The sequence below is a fragment of the Elephas maximus genome, chromosome 20 (assembly GCF_024166365.1).
Source record: "Elephas maximus indicus isolate mEleMax1 chromosome 20, mEleMax1 primary haplotype, whole genome shotgun sequence".
In the NCBI taxonomy this organism is placed as follows: Eukaryota; Metazoa; Chordata; class Mammalia; order Proboscidea; family Elephantidae; genus Elephas; species Elephas maximus.
The window spans coordinates 70682084-70706263 of record NC_064838.1 but is presented as its reverse complement, the minus strand read 5'-3'; the positions used below and the strand labels follow the sequence as shown (position 1 = coordinate 70706263).

The following is a 24180-nucleotide window of genomic DNA, read 5'->3' as shown; positions in this document are numbered from 1 at the left end:
TCATTTTGTTTTCAATACTCAGCATTTTCCTTTCTGTGGCGAGCCATGGATTTGGCAGGAGTTCAAGGAAAGGCTGAAAATGCTTCTTAGAAACTATTTTAATCCCAAACAGTTAACGTTTGGAGGACAGGTTGAAACACATGCAATATAGGCACCAAAGTGCAGGCAATTATCCCCAAAGAGCAGGAGGGAACAGAGAGTAAAGGCCACGCAGCCCTGAGGTCAAGGGTAAACAAAAACAAACAAAACCCACTGCCGTCGAGTCGATTCCGACTCATAGCGACCCTATAGGACAGAGTAGAACTGCCCTGTAGAGTTTCCAAGGAGCACCTGGTGGATTCAAACTGCCAACCTCTTGGTTAACAGCTGTAGCACTTAACCACTATACCACCAGTGTTTCCGAGGTCAAGGGTAAAGAACTGAAGAAATGCCTTCTTTGGGTTTCCAAAGGTCATGATGTCAACTGAAGAAAGAAATGATAAGGCAAATGGAACAGCTTGATAATGCCCAAATGGCTGTATTTATTCTCAGAGTTCAAGCCTTGCTATTGGGGCACCTTTCCTGTCCACTGACAGCCATTCTGAGCACTATAACAAGATCCAGAACGTAGTGTCTAGAAAGGCTTAATGATATTCTGTACAAAGTGGATGAAAGGTGACAAGGGAGAGAAATGTGTGCAGAAGCTTTAGCTCAAAAGTTGTGTGACTCTCAGAGTTTCTTTGTGTTGGCTTGAAATTTGAACAGAACAAAGAAAATAGCTTTCCCCTAATGTTTCTGATGGAGCCCTTGGGGCATAGTGGTTAAGAACGCAACTGCTAACCAAAAGGTCACCAGTTCAAATCCACCAGCTGCTCCTTGGAAACTCTATGGGGCCGCTCTTCTCTGCCCTGTATGGTCACTATGAGTCAGAACTGATTCTATGGCACCTAACAACAGCAAAGTTTCTGAGGAGTCCCTGGGTGGCGTAAATGGTTAACACACTCAGCTGCTAACCAAAAAAGGTTGGAGGTTTGAGTCTGCCCAGAGGGCCTTGGAAGAGAGGCTTAGCAAACTATTTCTGAAAAATGAGCCTTTGAAAATGCTGTGGAGCACAGTCTTACTCTGACATCCATGGATCCCTTAATGACAACTAGCTTGGCTAAAGCACCTGGACACGGAGAAGGATGCCTCAGAGTTAGAACTGCCTCCTGTTGAGGCAAAGCTCTTTGTGTGTCCCTGCAGCACTGCATGGGGCTGACAAGCTGCCTCTGGTCTTCCTTTCCACAGTCCCATCCTGCCATTTCACCAAGTGTACTCACTAAAATCTCAAGCGACACTTCCCGCAAAGTGCTGCACATTATAGTGTTGCTGTAAGGCGATGTTAATTGTTAGTCCAGGGCTGCAGCGCAGCTATTTAGGAAAGGAAACGCGCTGTCAAACATGTAACCCTGCCTCGCAAGACCAGTTAGGGGAAAAATATGAGCTAAGGAGGCGGATATCCTTGTTTAGTATTACAGAGAAATTATGACAAGCTGTGAAAAATCCATAGGTTTTTATAGCACTCAAGTCATTCCTGTAGGAGCAGCTTCTATGAAAATACACTCTGCCTGGAATTTGCCCTGTCAAAGCCAGACATCTTTTTGTAATTGAATCTTGCTTTGAGAGTAGTGAATTTTTTTCATCTGTAATTTGCTTTTTATGTGCAGGAAAAGACGTTCTGTTTCCCTTCTTTTGGGTCTTGTCATATTCCTGTAAAAACAATCAATGTCGGGCCATTTATCCCCTGCTTCATCAAACGGTGATGCTGGCTGTAAGCATGTGTATGTTCTCAGGATGGGTTTTTCATTTCTGTATTTTACAGCCATGTTATTGGAGAGGGGCCCTCATTCATTTTCCAGACATTTCTAACCTGATGATAACTCTTCAGTCTTTGTTTGTTAACTGTATCCTGCCTGTCTACCTTTTCATGTAATAATTGCTTTCAGGGAATAAAACAGATATGAGGTATTGTTTTGTTTAATATTTTTCAAATCCAATACACCGTAGTACAACCATCTGTGAAAATACACTTCGGCTTTCATCAAATTCTGCCGTGGCTTCTTTGAGGATTAATAGTTCCTTCGTGTGGGTGTGCTTCTATGGCGAATATAATGCTGTTGGCAAGGAGGAGGTTATATTTATGTTCTGACTCAGGTAAAAAAATAAAAGGCTTGGTTGAGGGGAGAAATAATTCAATATATTCATTTTGTTTAAATTTTTGTTGCTTATAGAACAAGTAGGAGACTGGTGGTGCAGTGGTCGGCAGGTCAAACCCACCAGCCATTCCACGGGAGAAAGACGTGGCAGTCTGCTTCCCTAAAGCTTTGTTGTTGTTAGGTGCCCTTGAGTCAATTCCGGTTCATAGCGATCCTAGGTAGTACAGAACGAAATACGGCCTGGTCTCGCACCATACTCAGAATTGTTGCTATGGTTGAGCCCATTGTTGCAGCCACCGTGTCAATCCATCTCCTTAAGGGTCTTCTTTTTCACTGACCCTCTATTTTACCAAGCATAATATCAGGAGGGACTGTTCCTCCTGATAGCGTGTCCAGAGTATGTGAGATGACGTTCATCATTCTTGGTCTGAAGGAGCATTCTGGTGTACTTCTTCTAAGACAGATTTGTTCATTCTTGGGGCAGTCCATGGTATATTCCATATTCTTTGCCAACACTGTAGTTCAAAGGCATCAATTCTTTGGTCTTCCTTATTCAGCCTTTGGAAACCCTGTGGGGCAGAATCAACTTCATAGCAATGGGTTTGGTTTTGATTTTTTTGTTTTTATAGAACAAGTGGATTTTTTTAAAAATAGTTTTATTTATTTTGTTGTTGCTGTTGAGAATATGCATAGCAAAACATACACCAATTCAATAGTTTCTATAAATACCATTTACTAACACTGATTACATTCTCTGAGTTGTGAAACCATTCTCATCCTCCTTTTCTGAGTTGTTCCTCCCCTGTTAACATAAATTCATTGCCCTCTACATCTTGAAAGAGCATAATACTCAAGGCAGCCTTTTTTTACTAGTTAAGCTAAGCTGTTTGGTTTTAAGAAGACTTCAGGGGATATTTTTGGTTTAAGGTTTAAAGATTATCTCAAGGCAATAGTTTTGGGAGTTCATTCAACCTTCATGGATGCTCAAAGTCCATGAAAATTTGAAATTATGTTCTGCATTTTTCCCCTTTTGATCAGGATTCTATATCTTTGATCAAAACATTCAGTAATGGCAGCGGGGCACCATCTAGTTCTTTGGGTATCATAGCAAAGGAGGAAGTTGTTCCTGGAGGCAATTAGCCACACATTCCAGTTTCCTTCTGTCCTTGAGTTTCCTTCTTCCTCTGTTGCTTTGGGTGAATAGAGACCAATTGTTGTGCATGAATGACCACTTGGAAGCTTTTAAGACCTCAGGCACTACACAACAAATTAGGAGGTAGAATAGATGTTATTCGACCAGTTAACTGGGATGCCAGGTGGAACCATGACCCTAAACCTCCAAATCAAGAAACCACCTCCCATGCGGTTTTTGGTTGTACCTAAGCAGCCTCAGCAGCCCATTTCATGATTGGGTTATTTGTCTTATGCTTTTAAGTTGTCTAAGTCGTATATACGTGTAGCACACGTATGTTGGATATCTGGGTTCCAAGAACAAGTGCTTTTGAAATGAAGGGTGTTGTTGGGAAGCTTCATTTTATGGGAAATGTGGAAGTAAAAGCCATATTTGCTTTTCCTGTGTGTGGAGTCTGATTCTGTGCTGGCCGACCAGCCCCTGTTAACATTCTGCACTGATTTTCAGAGTTCCTAGACAGTTGCTTTCATTGGGAATTGTTGACCTCACTCTGCCTACTCCCCAGTTTCCTGCAGCACCTTCCGTTGGTAGAACTCACTGCAAACCAGGGAGTCCATTGAACGCAGTCCAGAGAGGACAGACTAAACACAGAGCAGAGGAGAGAAAGTGGAGCAGTTGTTCGGTAGGGGTCCTCTTGCCCAACATAATTAGGGAAATTATTTTTTAAGGAATTCTTATTTTATTATGGTGTTGTTAGTTGCTGTAAGTTGGCTCTGACTCAGGGTGGCTCCACATACAACAGACCAAAACATTGCCCGGTCCTGCCCCATCTTCACAACTGTCGGTATGCTGGAATCCGCTGTGGCCACTGTGCATTTTGAGTGCCTTCCAACAGAGGGTAGAGAGGCACATCTTCTAACACTATATTGGACAATGTTCTGTTGTAATCGATAGGGTTTTCATTGCCTAATTTTTGGAAATAGATCACCAGGCCTTTCTTCCTTGTCTATCTTAGTTTAGGAACTCAGCTGAAACCTGCCTACTATGGGTGACCCTGCTGGTATTTGGAATACCAGTGGCATAGCTCCCAGCATCACATCAACAGAGAAGATACCACAGTGTGCGATAGACAAGTGGTGGATTTTATTATGTAGATCAACTTTATTCATCTTTTTTCTACATTTCTCCTACCCAGGCTGTGGGGGGTAGGGAGAGTAAGGTGGGAAAACGACTCGTTAAGAAGTTTTTCTAAGCAAAAGAGGAATTTTCTCCTCCCAAAAGAGAATCTGCACTCCTCCAAGCCTGAGCGGTTCACGCTATATGTATAGTCAACTTAGAAAATAACAGATTTCCCCCACTTGGCCTGTGTATGTGCGGCATAGCTATATTCATGGCCACTTCCATATGGACCCTTTTCTAAGGGAAAGAATACGTTCCCCTTTAATATTTGAATACTTTTTTTTTTTTTTAATGGAAAATATCGGAATTTTGCCCAACTTGTTTGGATACTGTTAAATAACTTGCTACTTTTTGTGCTTGGTCAATGCAGGGAGAAGATGCTTCTGGAACTTCAACTCAGGCAAAGCTGCAAAGGTGTTATTTTCTTTGTGGTACCTTCAGCCATGCTAAGGGGTAAGAGGACAGAGACCGAGCAGGTGCTGTGATTTGCTGGCCTGCACACCTCCCCTTGGATTCGGAAACTAATGTTCTTACGGTCACATTACAACTGGCCACTTTCACTGATGCTCGAGTGCTGCGGTCAGGGGGAGAGTTGTTTGAGATGAGCCTCCGTAGGTGCTGCCAATTCACCCGACACCCCAGCTTAATATGATATTCAGAAAAGACCATGAGATAGATTCTTAACTGTAACTATACAAAAGGAAGTTGGAACTTAAATCAATCAATGTATCATTGATTAAGGTTCATCTTTCCTGCCCAGACACTGTTGGCAAACAAAATGAGAGATATTTCATGGGGTTGTGTAAAATTTAGATGTTTATATGAGAAAAAACAAAATGAAACAATTTTAACCTTCAAAGGGGAAGTAAAATATACGTCTTTTTTTTTTTTTAATTTCTCCAAAGTTCCTCTTTTCTGAAAAAAGAGACTCAAGTCTTATTCTCTCATAAGTAAAAGTCATTTGGACATTTGCCATAACTCACTGTGTTTTATGCTAAGGGGAAGTGGACAGCTTATACTGGTTAACCCAGGGCTGGAAAAGTGATTTGAAGGTACTGATAATGTTACTAGGAATAAAGGAGATGAAGATCTAAATCTGACTGAACACTCACAGACTTTTAAAAGTGGACATAATTTACATTTCATGAAATCATCCTTTTAGAGTGTATAGTTCAGTGGTTTTTAGTATATTCACTACATTGTACAACCATCAATACTATCTAATTTCACAACATTTATATCATTGTTTATGTCATCCCAAAAAGAAACTGCCATACCAGTTAGCTACCATTTCCTATTCCCCCCTTTCTGCAACCCCTGGCAACCACCAATCTACTTTCTGTCTCTATGGATTTGCTATTCTGAACATTTCATATAAATGGAATAATATAGTATGTAGCCTTTTGTATCTGGCATTTTTCACCTAGCATAATGTTCTCAAGGTGCACCCATGTTGTAGCGTGTTTCAGTCTTTCATTCTTTTAATTGCCAAATCATATCCCACTGTACTGCTATACTACACTTTGTTTACATACTCACCAATTAATGAATATTTTGTTTTTTTCCATTTTTTGGTTATTATGAATAATACTGCAATGAACAGTCATGTGCAAATTTCTGTGTGGTCATGTGCCTTCATTTTTCTTAAATATGTACCTAAGAGTAGAATTGCTGGGTCATATGGCAACACTGTGTTTGATTTTTTGAGGAAATGCCAAACTTTTCCCGATGCAGCTGCACCGTGTTACGTTCCACCAGTCCTCACCAACAGTTGTTATTGTCCATCTTTTTATTGCACCACTCTAGCAGGCATGAAGTGGTATATCATATGGCTTTTATTTTCATTAAATAAATGGTGGCTAATTTTTTTTTTTTTAATGATGTTAAGGGAGCCCTGGTGGCACAGTGGTTAAGAGTTCAGCTGCTAATCATAAATGTCAGCAGTTTGAATCCACTAGGCGCTCGTTGGAAACCCTATGGGGCAGTTCTACCCTGTCCTATAGGGTCACTATGAGTTGGAACCTAACAACAACAACGATGATGGTAAGCATTGTTGCATTTGTTTACTGGTCACATGTACATCTTCTTTGGAGATATGTCTATTCAGATTCTTTACCCATGCTTTAATTGTGTTGTGATTTTATTGTTGAGTTCTAAGAGTTTTTTTATATATTCTAGATACAAGTCCTTTATCAGATATATGTTCTCAAATTTTTTTTCATTTTGTAGGTTGTCTCTCCACTTTCTTGATGGTGTCCTTTGATGTGCAAACATTTTTGTGATGAAGCACAAATTATCTTTTTTTTTTTTGTCACTTGCTTTTGGTGTTGTATCTAACATGGCTTTACTAACTTAAGGTCATGAAGATTTTCTCCTGTTTTTTGTTATTACTTTCCTATGACTCCTCATTGTTTTTGAACTTCTGAGAAAAGATGATGTGTTACTCTGAGAATCATATGCCAAGAAGAGGTTAAATGAGCAAACATTTCTATTAGAGGAAAAACCTGTGTTAGAAAATGGGGAGGGGCTGCTAAGTTTGGGGAAGCAGTTGGACTGCAAAACAAGTCTGACCCCAGATAAAGGAAAGAGGGAAGGAAGGTTGGGTGGAAGCATCCCAGGCTCCCATTCATTCTAAAGAGGCCACTGAGGAGGCCTGGAGCCAAAGTTGGCTGTCTGAGGAGTTCCATGTCTCCCAAGAACAGGCCTGCCTTAGCGTCCATGCCACATCTGGTCATTGTCTGAGGGCAACGTGTGAGAAACCTGGGCTTGGCACAAATGTGGGGTGGGTTTCAGGGTGGAGCAGCTGGGGTTTGGCTAGTTAGTTACACCCCCTACTGTTGGAAGTCTGCAAGGTGCATACTCATGATTGACAAAAATGTTAATATTTTTAGGATATAAATTAGCTGTGATAAGAGCTCAAAAATACAGTGGCTTGAACAAGATACAATTTCATCTCTCAGATTGAAAGTTCAGGGCTGAAATTTTGTTTATCTTTCAAATGGCAGTTTGCCCTGAATGTTGGGGTCCCAGGCTCCTTCTATCCTTTGTTCTGCCATCCTGGGATATTACTGGTATTCATATGGCTCACCCTATGTCCCTCCCCCAGCCAAATGGAAAGAGAAGAGAGAGGAAGCGAGGGTACCAGCCTTCCCTGGAAGGGCATGAGCTGGAAGTTGGATGCCTCCCTTCTTCTCACAAATTATTGGCCGGAATTCACAGCTACTACAGCAGATAACCACAGATTTAGGGTCTTCAAATAACAGAAACGTATTCTCTCACAGTTCCAGAGGCCGGAAGTCCAAAACCAGTTTCACTGAGCTGAAATCAAAGTGTTCACAGGCTAGCTCTCCCTTGGAGAAGCCCTAGGGAAAATCTGTTCCTTGCCTCTTCCTGTTTCCGCTGGCTACTGGTAACCCTTGATCTGTGGCTGGGTCACTGCAGCCTGCCTCTGCTGTCACTTCGCCTTCTCCTCTTCTACATTAGTTAGATCTCCCTCTGTGCTCTCCCTCTAATAGGGATATTGTGATTGCATTTAGCATCCACCCAGATGAACGTGGCTAATCTCTCCATCTCAAGATCTCAATTTAATACCTTTGCTAAGTTCCTGTTACCATATAAGGTAAGAGTCACAGTTTCTAGGGATTACCTGTTGCTGTTGATTCTGACTCCCAGCAACCCTATAGGACAGAGTAGAACTGCCCCACGGGCTATTCAAGAAGCGGCTGGTGAATTTGAACCATCAACCTTTTGGTTAGCAGATGTAGCTGTTACCAACCAATTCTGTTATAACTGGTTCTGTAATTCTACTGTAGCCGGCTATTTTCACTGATTTGAATTAGAGCATGTAAATTTATTTATATCGAGGTCTTCCAGGGGTGTTGTGCCTGAGAGGTTGTTTGTTAAGTATTTTGCTGAATACGTTGAAGGATGCTTGCTTTAAGGAGTCCTGGTGGCACAGTGATTAAGCGCTTGGCTGTTAACTGAAACATTGGTGGTTCAAACCCACCAGTTGCTCTGTGGCAGAAAGATGTAGCCATCAGCTTCCATAAAGATTACAGCCTTGGAAACCCTGTGGGGCAGTTCTCCTCTGTCCTACAAGTGAGCTATGAGTCAGAGTAAACTTGATGGCAATGGGTTTTATTGCTAAAGAAAGAATAGGAGAATGGCTGTTGGGTTTCAATCAGCTGTCTCTTTCTTAGACAAAATTCTTTAAAATATAGTATTTTGAATGTTAGAGGAAAGACCTTTACGTCATCAACTCCAAATTCTACATTTTATCGAGTACTTTGAGATCCAAAAGACATTGTAGCGGAAGTTTTTGTGTTGGACTACCTACAACTTATTCATTCCCCACTTTTTCTGATAACAGTATTTCCTTGGGAAAATACCCCCTCCCACATTTTAGTCCATGTGATATGTGTGGCATGTAGCCTAGACCTAGACAATTTTCAGTTTCCATTAATTCAGGGTTGGGACTGAGATCCAAAGCAGTTTGTCAAAGCCATGGGACATTTATGGGAACTATCGAGAAGGTGATGGTTTCTTTCCACTGGTATTGCCAAGCTAACAGACATGACCTGGAACTGCTGATAGTCATCTTTCCACAGGATTTGAAATGCCTGCCTGAGAGTGGTCCCAGCCTAAAGGAAAAGGGAGCTAAAAAATGGGGAGAAACATGTTCCTGATGACATCATTTAAGCACCTGGATCCAGCCACACCTGAACCAGATATGGAAACCCTGGTGGCATAGTAGTTAAGAGCTATGGCTGCTAACCAAAAGGTCAGCATTTTGAATCCACCAGGTGCTCCTTGGAAACTTTATGGGTCAGTTCTACTCTGTCCTATGCAGTTGCTATGAGTAGGAATTAACTCAATGGGAACAGGTTTTTTCTCTTTCATTTCACATAATGGCTGTTGACCAATTTCTTTTGATTTCACTATAAAGTGGAAGCATTTAGCCCCTTCAGTCAATCTGGATTTTTTAAAAATGTCTTGAGTTTTTATATGATCCCCTGTCATCTGGCCTACAAGCTTCAACAACTTATCAAGGAAACAAATAGAATTTGTGACAACATTGGATACCCTGGTTTTACTTGGGAAGCAAGGAAGGAAAAAAGGGTAATTTTAAAAGGCCCAAGAAAAGTAAGGATGAGGTTGATGATATTTTTTGTCGTTGTTTCCGGAAGATTTATAATGCAATAAAAAAAATAGTTCTGCAATCATTTAGCCCATGTGGTCAATATTAGACTTTTCAGTCAAAACTGTTCATGTCTTTACGAGGCTCTGATGCTTTTTATTTAAGTGAAGGATGCTGCTACAATGTTGAACTCAACATTTTCCTGAAGTTCTTTCAAGGCTGTTATTATGAATAGTCCAGTTTTAAGAAATTCCAGATGAACTGTGCAAACCAAGATGAAAGACTAAGCATACAAGCAGCTGTGCACAAGAATTATGCAGAAGTATGCAAATTCTAACCCCAGTGATGATGGAAATGTTAAGCTTATGTTTCAGTAATAGCAACAATTGCTCTGATCTATCAGTGAGCCAAGAGGTGCAAAGGCACTTGGAGTCAAGAACTAGTAAGTATAGAAATCTCTCCCCCTCCCCCCACCACATCAGGTTATTTGTCTGAATACCTTATTGTTCAGTGCAGCTCATCATAGAAACACATATTAACAATGCCATTTTCATGGCACAGGCACTTGTCATTAAATGTAAACTTGTTTTATAGAATTTTGAGCCTTTCAGTTCAGTAAAACAGAGCACTGATTTAGTTTTATAGAAGCTGAACCCTTGAACTGTAGAAACTTTCTGACACTGTTAGAATTTGGCGGCAAATCTGGGTCAAGCCTTTCTGTGTTGAGAGGGAAAAAAGAAAAAGTATGCTAAGGGGCTTGAGACGAGGTAAACAGAAGATTCTAGAGTTGAGAAAGTGCTATAAAGTGTTACGGAGTTCTGGGAAAAAAAAATAATAGATGTCACTAATTGAGTACTCACCATGTGCTGAGCATGACAAAGCATTTTGTAGCTACGATATCATTAAAAATCTCAGACTATCCTTCTGGGTTAGAGAAAACAGATTTCCCTAAGGTTTCAAAGCTGGAAAGAGGCGAGGCAGGATCCATTCAGGTATATCAGAGTTCTTAAACATTCTGCTACATTGTAGGTGCCCCAACATCATCCCATATCACTTACCTTACCACAACCCAGGAGGCCATGTTATCTTTTATGTAACCACCCTTTGTCAGATAGCCTTTGGGAGATCTTCCTCTTTTCTTTTTTTTTGGTAGTAATTACTTTTAGGTTTCTAAAATCAATGCGTATTTCACAAGCAATGCATAAATACATTCTTTTGTAAAAAAGAAAAAAAAGATAAAACATTGCTGGCAAAGCTAGAGTTTGTTTTGGGTACCCTCCCTGTCTTTCTTCTGGAACTCCATGGTGACCAGCCCCTAAAATCACCCTGGTCATGTGCAGCATATATATCTCAGTCTGGGAAAGTCTAGGGAAGCTCTCCAGGAGGACTCTAACTAGGTTCTGTCTTTCTCAGAGCCTCTACCATCCTCAACATACTCCCTTCATTTCATGGGCCAATACAATGTCCAGCTTCTGCTATCATGCTGATTTCCAGTCAGTAGGGAATGAGAAAAGGGAAGGAGAGGGCATACTCCTTTTCATGATGTGAACTGAAAGGTGCAGATATCCCTCTTGCTTATATTCCATTACTGAAAGCGAAGTTACCTGGCTGCATCCCTGGTGTGTTATTTTGTAGTTATGGCAGATATTGCTAATGGTTTCCCAATATCCTCTCTTCCTTTCTCTTTTTTAGTAAAAAACTCTTTAAAGTGCTGCTGGACAAATGGTTTCCAGGCTAAAGTTTATATCTCCCAGCCTCCTTTATAGCAGTGGTGGCATCTAGCCAGTTCCCTTTCTTGTACTCTCCTGGCCTGACAATTAGCTCTCAAAATTAGGAAGGTGAGTCCATAAGGTTGGCAACTGTGGATTTTCTGTAACCCATGTGCTGTCAAATTAGGTAGGTCTAGTCCTTGGAAAGTCCTGAAATAAATGACCTGGAGGCCCCACATGTTCCCAGCATGTGGCCACCCTAGCTGCAAGAGAAGCTGAGAAACATTATCCTTAGCTGGATAGTCAGGCTTAAGTAAAATTTGAGAGTGTGTGTGTATGTTTATGAAATGAAAAAGGGGAGAGGCGGGGCCAACATGGCAGAATAGACAGATGCTTCCTTCGAGCCCTCTTTACAACAAAGACCTGAAAAAAAAAAAACAAGTGAAACGAGTATATTTGTGACAAGCTGGGAGCCCTCAGCATCAAAGGCAAGCTAAGACAACAAACTGAGGGCCAGGGGGAGGAAGAGGCCGTTTAGAAGCAGAGAGGAGTTGCCGGACCTGAATCTCAGGGAGCCCTTAGGCACCATTCCCAGAGCGGCGGTGGCAGGCTGCTCCTAGCATTCGGCCGCAGTTTCCTCAGGGAGAAGCAGCCAGCCACACAGCCTACTCACACCTCCGGAACCTGAGGAGAACGGCGCTCTCAGCAAAAGCTAAGTACTTGCATATATTTTACTGTGCCCCCTCCACCCCCAAGCCAGCTTCGGTGGCTGAATCCCTGGACCTGAGATAGACCCTGGTGAGCACGTAGAGCCATCCTCCCCGACTTGGGCAAGGAAAAAATTTACAACTGGGGGGAACAGATAATTTGCTAGCTCCATTAACCAGGGGAGCTCAGGACAGAAGCAGCTCCTGTCCGGGCATAAATGGTCCATGGACCTTGAACATCTTTCCCTTCTGCATGGACCTGTGTGGGCCTATAAATACTTCAGTATGTATCTGACATACGAAGAGTTTTTAAAAATCATAATGACCAGCAGAGCCAAGATGGCGGAATAGACAGACACTTCTTTCAAGCCCTCTTTACGACAAAGACCCAAAAAACAAGTGAAACGAGTATATTTGTGACAAGCTAGGAGCCCTGAGCATCAAAGGCAAGTTTAGACAACGAACTGAGGGGCAGGAGGAGGAAGAGACCATTCAGAAGTGGAGAGGAGTTGCCGGACCTGAATCGCAGAAAGCCCTCAGGCACCATTTCCAGAGCAGCAGCAGCAGGCTGGTCCTAGCATTCAGCTGCAGTTTCCTCAGGAAGAAGCAGCCAGCCACACAGCCCACTCACACCTCTGGAACCTGAGGAGAAGGACGCTCTTGGCAAAAGTTAAGTACTTGCGTATATTTTACCCACCCTCCCCACCCCCAACCCAGCTTCAGCAGCTGAATCCCTAGGCCTGAGATAGACCCTGGTGAGCACCTGGAGCTGTGCTCCCGGCCTTGGAGAAGGAAAAAATTTCCAACTTGGGAGAAAAGACAATTTGCTAGCTCCATTAACTGGGGGAGCTCAGGGCAGAAGCAGCTCCTGTCCAGGCATAAACAGTCCATGGACCTTGAGCACTTTTCCCTTCTGCATGGACCTGTGTGGGCCTATTTTGAGAGAATAGAACCTTGTTGGCAAACTCCAACCATTTCAGCTGTGCAGTGGAGAGGTGGGTGTTTGATGTTTTGCATTGCTTTGCGTATTCAAGGTCCTCACCTAACCACAACAGAGACCTAATGACTGGTAGCTCCACTCAGGTCACTCAGACACCTGTGACAGGGGTCCAAAGATAACTGGTACCTCTCAGTCCTTACAACCAAAAACCTTGGGTGCCCGTGGTCGCTCTGCAGAACACACCCACCAGCACGCTCTAGGGAAGAGAGACGTGTTTTCCTCAGAGACAATTGGGATGCAGTTCTCAGCCCCCCGCCTTGTTCAGAGCGTGACCCACTGTTGCAATCAGATACTGGTGTATACGCCAATCACCCCTGCCCCTCTAAGGCTGTAGAACAGAGCCTGTATCACACACTTGTTGACCACCTACCTGGAAACCTGAACTGAATTCATACAAGAAAACTGCATGGACTCCTAGACTGATATACCTGATAACAGCTCTAGCCAGCTGGGGACAGGACACCAGAGCTCCAAAGGTGAAAATAATCAAGCTAGCTCACTCAAGCAACCCATAGGGGTATATCAAAACAAAACAGAGCAAGCAGCTATGACACAGTAAGTAAGCATAAACTAATACAGTAACTTAGAGATGGCTGGGAGACAACAGTCAATATCAAGTCACATAAAGAAACAGACCATGATCGCCTCAACAGGCTCTCAGAACAAAGAATCCAGGGATCTTCTAGATGAAAGTGCATTCCTGGAATTACCAGATGCAGGATACAAAAGTTTAATATACAAAACACTTAAAGATATCAGGAAGGAAATGAGGCAATATGCAGAACAAGCCAAGGAACACACAGATAAAGCAACTGAAGAAATCAGAAAGATTATTCAGGAACATAATGAAAAGTTTAATAAGCTGGAAAAATCCATAGACAGACAGTAATCAGAAATTCAGAAGATTAACAATAAAATTACAGAAGTAGATAACTCAATAGAAAGTCAGAGGAGCAGAATTGAGCAAGTAGAAGCTAGAATTTCTGAACTCGAATATAAATCACTTGGCACTAATATACTTGAAGAAAAATCAGATAAGAGAATTAAAAAAAATGAAGAAACCTTAAGAATCGTGTGGGACTCTCTCGAGAGAAATAACCTACGAGTGATTGGAGTAGCAGAACAACAACAACAACAACAAAAACAGGGAGGGATAATAGAAAATACAGAGAAAATTGTTGAAGATTTGTTGGCAGAAAACTTCCCTGATGTTGTGAAAGATGTGAAGATATCTACCCAAGATGCTCATTGAACTCCACATAAGGTAGATCTTAAAAGAATGTCAACAAGACATATTATAATCAAGCTTGCCAAAACCAAAGATAAAGAGACAATTATAAGAGCAGTGAGGGATAAATGAAAAGTCACCTACAAAGGAGAGCCAATAAGAATAAGCTTCGACTACTCAGCAGAAACCATGCAGGCAAGAAGGCAATGGGATGACATATTTAAAAAATTGAAGGAAAAAATTGCCTGCCAAGAATCATATATCCAGCAAAACTGTCTCTGAAATATGAAGGTGAAATTAAGACATTTCCAGATAAACACAAGTTTAGGGAGCTCGTAAAAAACAAACCAAAACTACAAGAAATACTAAAGGGAGTTCTTTGGTTAGAAAATCAATAATATCAGGTATCAACCCAAGACTAGAACACTGGGCAGAGCAACCAGAACTCAACCCAGACAGGCAAATTCAAAAAAACAAAGCAAGATTAAAAAAGAAAAAAAAAAAAAAAAGTCCAACACAGGGTAAAGGCGATGTTATTATATAAAACTAGACAACATTAAAATAATAAAGATGTACTAAGAAATGTAATCATACACCTTCCATATGGAGAGGAAGATATGGCGGCGATACAAAGAAATAGAAATTAGTTTTAAATTTAGAAAAATAGGGGTAAATAATAAGGTAACCACAAAGGAGACAAACTATCCTACTCATCAAAATAAAATACAAGGGAAAAATACAGACTCAGCAGAAACAAAATCAACAACAACAAATATGAGGAAAGGACAATATAAAAAGAAAATCTACTCAGCACATAAAATCAAAGGGGAAAAAGAACTGTCAACACACACAAAAAGACATCAAAATGATGGCACTAAATTCATACCTATCCATAATTACCCTGGATGTGAATAGACTCAATGAACCAATAAACAGACAGAGAGTGGCAGAATGGATTAAAAAACAAGATCCATCTCTATGCTGCCTACAAGAGACACATCTTAGACTTAGAGACACAAACAAACTAAAACTCAAAGAACGGAAAAAAATATATCAAGCAAACAACAATCAAAAAAGAGGAGGAGTGGCAATATTAATTTCTGACAAAATAGACTTTAAAGTTAAACCCATCAGAAAGGATAAGGAAGGACACTATATAATGATTAAAGGGACAATGCACCAAGAAGATATAACCATATTAAATATTTACGCACCAATGACAAGGCTGCAAGATATACACTATCAGCACTGAAAAGTGAGATAGACAGCTCCACAATAATAGTAGGAGACTTCAATACACCACTTTTGGTGAAGGACAGGACATCCAGAAAGAAGCTCAAAAAAGACACAGAAGATTTAAATGGCACAATCAACCAGCTTGACCTTGTAGACATATACAGAACACCCCACCCAACAGCAACCAAGTATACTTTCTTTTCCAGTGCACATGGAACATTCTCTAGAATAGACCACATATTAGGTCATAAAGCAAGCCTTAGCAGAATCCAAAACATGGAAATATTACAAAGCATCTTCTCTGACCATAAGGCCATAAAAGTGGAAATCAATAACAAGAAAAGCAGGGAAAAGAAATCAAACACTTGGAAACTGAACAATACCCTGCTCAAAAAAGACTGGATTATAGAAAACATTAAGGACGGAATAAAGAAATTCCTAGAATCCAATGAGAATGAAAACACTTCCTATCTTAGCCTTTGGGACACAGCAAAAGCAGTGCTCAGAGGCCAATTTATATCAATAAATGCACACATACAAAAAGAAGAAAGGGCCCAAATCAAGGAATTATCCCTACAACTTGAACAAATTGAAAGAGAGCAACAAAAGAAACCCACAGGCGCCAGAAGAAAACAAATAAAAACTAGAGCTGAACTAAATGAAATAGAAAACAGAAAAACAATAGAAAGAATTAACAACACCAAAAGCTGGTTTTTGGAAAAAATTGACAAAATTGACAAACCACTGGCCAAACTGACAAAAGAAAGACAGGAGAGGAATCAAAAACCCCGAATAAGAAATGAGATGGGTGATATTACAACAGACCCAACTGAAATTAAAAGAATCATATCAGATTACTATGAAAAACTATACTCAAACAAATTTGAAAACCTGGAAGAAATGGATGAATTCCTAGAAACACACTGCCTACCTAAACTAACAGAAACAGAGGTAGAACAACTAAATAGACCCATAACAAAAGAAGAGATTGAAAAGGTAATCAAAAAACTCCCAACAAAAAAAAAAGCCCTGGTCCGTATGGCTTCACTGCAGAGTTCTACCAAACTTTCAGAGAAGAGTTAACACCACTACTACTAAAGGTATTTCAGAGCATAGAAAAGGATGGAATACTACTAAACTCCTTCTATGAAGCCACCATATCCCTGATACCAAAACCAGGTAAAGACACCACAAGAAAAGAAAATTATAAAACCTATATCCCTCATGAATATAGATGCAAAAATCCTCAACAAAATTCTAGCCAATAGAATTCAACAACATATCAAAAAAATAATTCACCATGACCAAGTGGGATTCATACCAGGCATGCATGGATAGTTCAACATTAGAAAAACAATGTAATCCACCACATAGATAAAACAAAAAGACAAAAATCACATGATTTTATCAATTGATGCAGAAAAGACATTTGACAAAGTTTAACACTCATTCATGATGAAAACTCTCAGCAAAATAGGAATAGAAGGAAAATTTCTCAACATAAGAAAGGGCATTTATGCAAAGCCAACAGCCAACATCACCCGAAATGGAGAGAGCCTGAAAACATTCCATTGAGATCGGGAACCAGACAAGGATGCCCTTTTTCACCACTCTTATTCAACATTGTGCTGGAAGTCCTAGCCAGGACAATTAGGCTAGATAAAGAAATAAAGGGCATCCAGATTGGCAAGGAAAAAGTAAAAGTATCTCTATTTGCAGATGACATGATCTCATACACAGAAAACCCTAAGGAATCCTCCAGAAAACTACTGAAACTAATAGAAGAGTTCAGCAGAGTATCGGGATACAAGATAAACATACAAAAATCAGTTGGATTCCTCTACTCCAACAAAAAGAACATCGAAGAGGAAATCACCAAATCAATGCCATTTACAGTAGCCCCCAAGAAGATAAAATACTTCGGAATAAATCTTAGCAGAGATGTAAAAGACTTATACAAATAAAACTACACCACACTTCTGCAAGAAATCAAAAGAGAGTTACATAAGTGGAAGAACATACCTTGCTCGTGAATAGGAAGACTTAACATTATAAAAATGTCTCGTCTACCAAAAGCGATCTGTACATTTAATGCAATTCCGATCAAAATCCCAAGGACATTCTTTAATGAGATGGAGAAACAAATCACCAATTTCATATGGAAGAGAAAGAGGCCCTGGATAAATAAGACATTACTGAAAAAGAAGAACAAAGTGGGAGGCCTTACTTTACCTGATTTTAGAACCTACTATACCGCCACAGCAGTCAGAACAGCCTGGTACTGGTACAACAAGAGACACATGGACCAATGAAACAGAATTGAGAATCCAGACATAAATCCATCCACATATGAGCAGCTGATATTTGACAAAGGCCCCAAAACAGTTAACTGGGGAAAAGACAGTGTTTTTAACAAATGGTGCTGGCATAACCGGATATCCATCTGCAAAAAAATGAAACAAGACCCATACCTCACTCCATGCACAAAAACTAACTCCAAATGGATCACAGACCTAAATATAAAATCTCAAATGATAAAGATCATGGAAGAAAAAATAAGGACAATGTTAGGAGCCCTAATACATGGCATAAACAGTATACAAAACAGTATAAAAATGTAGAAGAAAAACTAGATAACTGGGAGCTCTGAAAAATCAAACACCTATGCTTATTCAAAGACTTCACCGAAAGATTAAGAGGCTACCTACAGACTGGGAAAAAGTTTTTAGCTATGACATTTCTGATCAGCGCCTGATCTCTAAAATCTACATGATACTGTAAAAACTCAACTGCAAAAAGACCAATAACCCAATTAAAAAATGGGCAAAAGATATGAACAGACACTTCACTAAAGAAGACATTCAGGTAGCTAACAGATATATGAGGAAATGTTCACGATCACTAGCCATTAGAGAAATGCAGATCAAAACTACAATGAGATTCCATCTCACTCCAACAAGGCTGGCATTAATCCAAAAAAACACAAAAGAATAAATGTTGGAGAGGCTGTGGAGAGATTGGATCACTGCTACACTGCTGGTGGGAATGTCAAATGGTACAACCACTTTGGAAATCGATTTGGGGCTTCCTTAAAAAGTTAGAAATAGAACTACCATACGATCCAGCAATCCCGCTCCTTGGAATATATCCTAGAGAAGTAAGAGCCTTTACACGAACAGATATATGCACACCCATGTTTATTGCGGCATTGTTTACAATATCAAAAAGATGGAAGCAACCAAGGTACCCATTAATGGATGAATGGATAAATAAACTATGGTATATTCACACAATGGAATACTATGCATCAATAAAGGACAGTGAGGAATCTGTGAAACATTTCATAACATGGAGGAACCTGGAAGGTGTTATGCTGAGTGAAATCAGTCAGTTGCAAAAGGACAAATATTGTATAAGACCACTATTATAAGAACTTGAGAAATAGTTTAAACTGAGAAGAAAACATTCTTTCATGGTTACGAGAGCGGGGAGGGAGGGAGGGTGGGAGAGGGGCATTCACTAATTAGATAGCAGATAAGAACTACTTTAGGTGAAGGGAAAGACAGCACACAATACAGGGGAGGTCAGCACAATTGGACTAACCCAAAAGCAAAGAAGTTTCCTGAATAAACTGAATACCTTGAAGGCCAGTGTAGCAGAGGCAGGGGTCTGGGGACCATGGTTTCAGGGGACATCTAAGTCAATTGGCGTAATAAAATCTATTAAGAAAACATTCTGCATCCCACTTTGAACAGTGGCGTCTGTGGTCTTAAACGCTAGCAAGCAGCCATCTAAGATGCATCAATTGGTCTCAACCCACCTGGATCAAAGGAGAATGAAGAACACCAAGGACACAAGGCAATTAGGAGTCCAAGAGACAGAAAGGGCCACATGAACCAGCGACTACATCATCCTGAGACCAGAAGAACCAGATGGTGCCTGGCTACAACCGATGACTGCCCTGACAGGGAACACAACAGAGAACCCCTGAGGGAGCAGAAGAGCAGGGGGATGCAGATCCCAAATTCTCATAAGACCAGACTTAATGGTCTGACTGAGACTAGAAGGACCCCCGTGGTCTTGGCCCCCAGACCTTCTGTTGACCCAGGACAGGAACGATTCCCGAAGCCAACTCCTCAGACATGGATTGGACTGGAAAATGGGTTGGAGAGGGATGCTGGTGAAGAATGAGTTTCTTGGCATCTCCTGCCTGGAGGGGAGATGAGAGGATGGAGGGGGTTAGAAGCTGGCGAAATGGACACAAAAAGAGAGTGAAGGGAGAGAGCAGGCTGTGTCATTAGAGGGAGAGTAATTGGAAGTATGTAGCAAGGTGTATATGGGTTTTTGTGTGAGAGACTGACTTGATTTGTAAACTTTCACTTGAAGCACAATAAAAATTATTAAAAAAGAGAAAGGGGAAGATGGAAATTGGAGGAAAACTATTACATTTAATCAAAACATGCAATGAGTTAAATTAGTGCTCAGAGATGAAGTCTGTAACCTTAAACATTATGAAAAGAAAGGCAATAGAAAAGGAATGGGCTCAGAACTCAAGAGTCAGAAAAAGAACAGAGTAAACTCAAAGAAAGCAGAAAGAAGAAACTAAATAAAGATAAAAGCAAACATCAATGAAACAAAACAAACAAAAGATATGATCAACGAAAACAAAGCCTAGTTCTTTGAAAAGATTAATTAAATAGAGTCTGGCAAGACTGAGAAACAAAGAGTGAAGATACACACGCACAAATTTAGAACAAGAAAGGGAATATAATTAAATATAGAATAGTAACTTAAAATATTGTAAGGGCTATTATGAACAATTTCACGCTAATAAATCTGAAAACATAGGTAAGACAGATATTTTCCTAGAAAAAAAAACAGTAAATTAACAGAATTAACTTGTTTACAGTGTTGAAAAGCCAAGATGTCACTTTGAGGACTAAATGTGCCTGACTCAAGCAATGGTATTTTCAATTGCCTCATATACATGTGAAAGCCAGGCAATGAATACGGAAGACTGAAGAAGAGCTGATGCCTTTGAATTATGGTGTTGGCAAAGAATATTGAATATGCCACAGACTGCCAGAAGAGCAAACAAGCCTGTCTTAGAAGAAACACAGCCAGAGTGCTCCTTGGAAGCTGGGATGGCAAGACTTCGTCTTAAATACTTTGGGCACCTTATTGACAGAGACCAGTTTCTGGAGAAGGACATCACGCTGGGTAAGATAGAGGGTCTGCAAAAAAGAGGAAGACCCTCAAGGAGATGGATTCACACGGTGGCTGCAACAATGGGCTCAAACATAGCAACAATTTTGAGGATGGCGGAGGACCAGGCAGTGTTTCATTCTGTCGTGCGTAGGGTTGCTAGGAGTTGGAACTGGCTTGATGGCACCTAACAACAATAACTTGAGTGGGTAAAAAGGGCTTACAAGGACTTATTTGAATCTAGGAGTCAAACATCTACCCAGCCTACCTCTACCGAGGGCCCCCACTCCACACACATACACATATTCGTGGCCCAGATGGTTTTTAAGTTGAGTTTTATTGCGTAAAAAAAAAAATTTTTTTTTTTCTATAGAATAGGTAGCTCCTGCCTTCTATGAATTGTTTTTAGACTTTACAGAAGGGAAAATTCCCCAAATTCTGTTTTGAGAAAAATGTATTCTTGATTACTGTAGTGGATGCTGTGGAAAATTGCCAGACCCCCTTCAGGAGCAAGACATATGTCCTCCATCTCCTAAGAGTGTTGGCTGCTGATGGCTCACAACTCCTTTCCAGAAATTGCCGTTAGTAAAGGAACTGCCTTGCCCATGGAGAGACTCTCTTCCCAAGGGACAGCTGATATCCAGTGACTGGTAAATGTAATGGTACAAAGGCCTGGCTCCCTTGAATTAATTTAGAAAACTCTGAAGAACCATTCTAGTTCTGAAGCTCTGAGCATCTAGGCCAATTGGCTGAGGCCTCCACCGCTGTTGAAACACCGTTCCATTCCTTCCTCTGCTCCAGCCCCCCAGTTGTTGACCCTGATAGCCAGCCCAGTAGTTGTCCTCACACAATCTCTGCTCCAGGGTCTATTTCCTGGGAACATGACTGAAAACAGTAACAAAACCTGACAAGAACTATGTGTGAAAGGAAATATAGGCCCAGTTTTAAAATACATCATGAGGAAGGAGGTTTATCTAAGGACTTGAGACAGTTCAGCATAATGTAACTGTAATTCACGGAAAAAACAAATTCTAAATGAAGACTGTAATCATTTCACTAGCAGAAAAATAATTCATATAATCCAACTCCAATTAACAATACGTGATTTTTTTTTTTTTTTTTTTTAACCTCAGTCTTATTATGAGAAAAGCAGCAGACAAATTTCGGTAGCATCCCACAAAATGCTTGCCAGTCCTCCCTAAATCTTTCAAGGTTACCAAAAACAAGGAAAGTCTGAAAATCTGTCGTGGTCAAGAGGAGCCTAAGAGACATGACAACTAAATGTAAAGTATCCTAGATGGGATCCTGGAACAGAAAAAGGACATTAGGACAAAACTAAGGGAATCTAAATAAACCATGGACTTTAGATAATAATAATGTATGAATATTGATTCATTAGTTGTAGCAAATGTTTCATAGTAAACTGTGAATAATGTGGATGCAAGCTATATAAGAACTCTGTACTTTCAACTATCTGTACTTTCTTTGCCGTTTTTCTATAAATCTAAAACTATTTTAAAAATAAAGTATATATTTAAAAAAAAGACTGGAAGTTTACCAATATTAATTGCTATTCTCTCTGACTTGCTGTGAAAATTAAATAAGGTAAAGCTGATAAAGTGCTTGGAGTAGAGCCTGGCTTACAGTAAGTGTTCAATGAATGCTACCTATTGTCGTTGCTATTATTATCATGGATTTTTAGTTTTCTTTTATACTTTTATGGGGTTTTTTGGTAGCAAATATTTATTTAAATCTTACATAACTTAAGCTTTATAAAAAGTCAGTGCAATTGAAAATTGGGTTCTGTCTCTAAAACCTTGGGTATTTCGAAGCTTGAAATGGTTGACTTAAAAATAAGCAAACAAATAAAACAACAAAAAAATTCCTGCAGCAGATCCTGCTAAAACACTTTTAAAAAACCTAAATGAGCTTAATCTTTACAAAGTTATTTTAGCTCGAAGGCTATAAAATCAATGTTGTCTCTATTCTACCAAGAAGGGAGAGGGTCTTTGACTTTGTGTCACCATTTCTTTAAGAACTCATCTTTTTCATCAAATTTGGCCACAAGTGAAATTTCTGTGTGCCCTGTTTTCAGGTGATTACTCTTGCAGAAGAGGCCAGGTACAAACACCAAAGAGTAAGTGCCTGAGCAAGTAGGAAAGTGTTCCATAACAGTTTGCAAAGAGCTAGAGTTCTGGGTCAATCTCTGGAACTTGATCCGGACCTCTACCTTGTTGGAGGAGACACAGGATCAACCCTTGAGGGTGGAATAGACAGGAGTGAGTTGGATCAACTGGGACTGACTCTTTGGTCTGGATTTTGACTTTATAGCACCTCCCATATACCTTGGGAGAACGAGATATGCTTCAAGATTTCTCATAATCATCCTTAGATCTGCTTTGAGAGTGGAAACAGGAGAGCCGATGAGACCTGGGCTTAGATTTACTCTTTGATCTGGATTTCCTGCCTTTTTATCGAGAACATGCTCGACCCTTGTTCTGTGACCTGGATCTGGAGAGACTTTGAGATACTTCAAGATCAACTGCGACTGCTCCTGTGACTTCTGCTTCATGACCTTCTTCTAGGTCATGACCTTGATCTACTTCCAGAGTAAGACCGCCTAAATCTTGTTTGTGGTTTGTCTTCGCTGAGCCCAATGTTTCTGCCGTTTATTTCTGTACTATCCAGTTTATCCAAAGCACTCATCATGTTGGAGTAGGAGCGAAACTCATTCGCGCCCTCTTTGTGCGTTTTTTTGTGAGCACCAGAATAGGCCACTTCACTTGATTTTCTCATGAAACTCTTTACGAAAATCTTGCCAACTACAATGACTAGGAAGATTTTCTACAATAAGCCCATATTTTGCACAAACAAAGCCTATTTCCCTGGAGTAGATTCCAACTCATAATGACCCTATAGAACAGAGTAGAACTCCCCATAGGGTTTCCTAGGCTGTAATCTTTATGGGAACAGATAGCCAGGTCTTTTCTCCTGCAAAGCAATGGTGGGTTCAAATTCCTGATCTTTCAGTTAGTCGGTAAGGGCTCAACCATGGTGCAACCAGGGCTCCCTCTGTATAAACAGGTCACCCATACTTGTCTCTGCCAGAGGGTCTCCAACTACCATAGCCACCCTGCCCTCAGTCCAGGGCAGGGCTGAGTGTGCTTTCCGTTCATGCTCTTGCTGCAGCGCTCCTGGCTGGGGTGAGAGTTCTCTGACTCCACCAAAGCAACCCATCTTTGAGGTCTACTTGGAGAAGGTGGCTGTAGCCACTGAAAAAGCACTGGGCATCCTTCTCCAGCACGTCATAGCTAAGGCATCCTGTGTAAACAAGGGCATGTCCATGCAGGCAGAGGCAGAGGGGACAGTGAGAGCCGAACACCCTGACACTGCAGCGGTGGCTGAGTCCAGCCAAACAATCCCTACTTTTCTATATTGAAAAAATTCTTTCATAAGCACATATTACTTATATC

At 40.6% G+C, this 24180-nt stretch overlaps 1 pseudogene; it reads right to left on the bottom strand.

Moving 5' to 3' along the window:
* Positions 1–22520: 22520 nt before the first annotated feature.
* LOC126063646 (serine/arginine-rich splicing factor 6-like) lies at positions 22521–23944 on the bottom strand (annotated as a pseudogene).
* Positions 23945–24180: the final 236 nt, after the last annotated feature.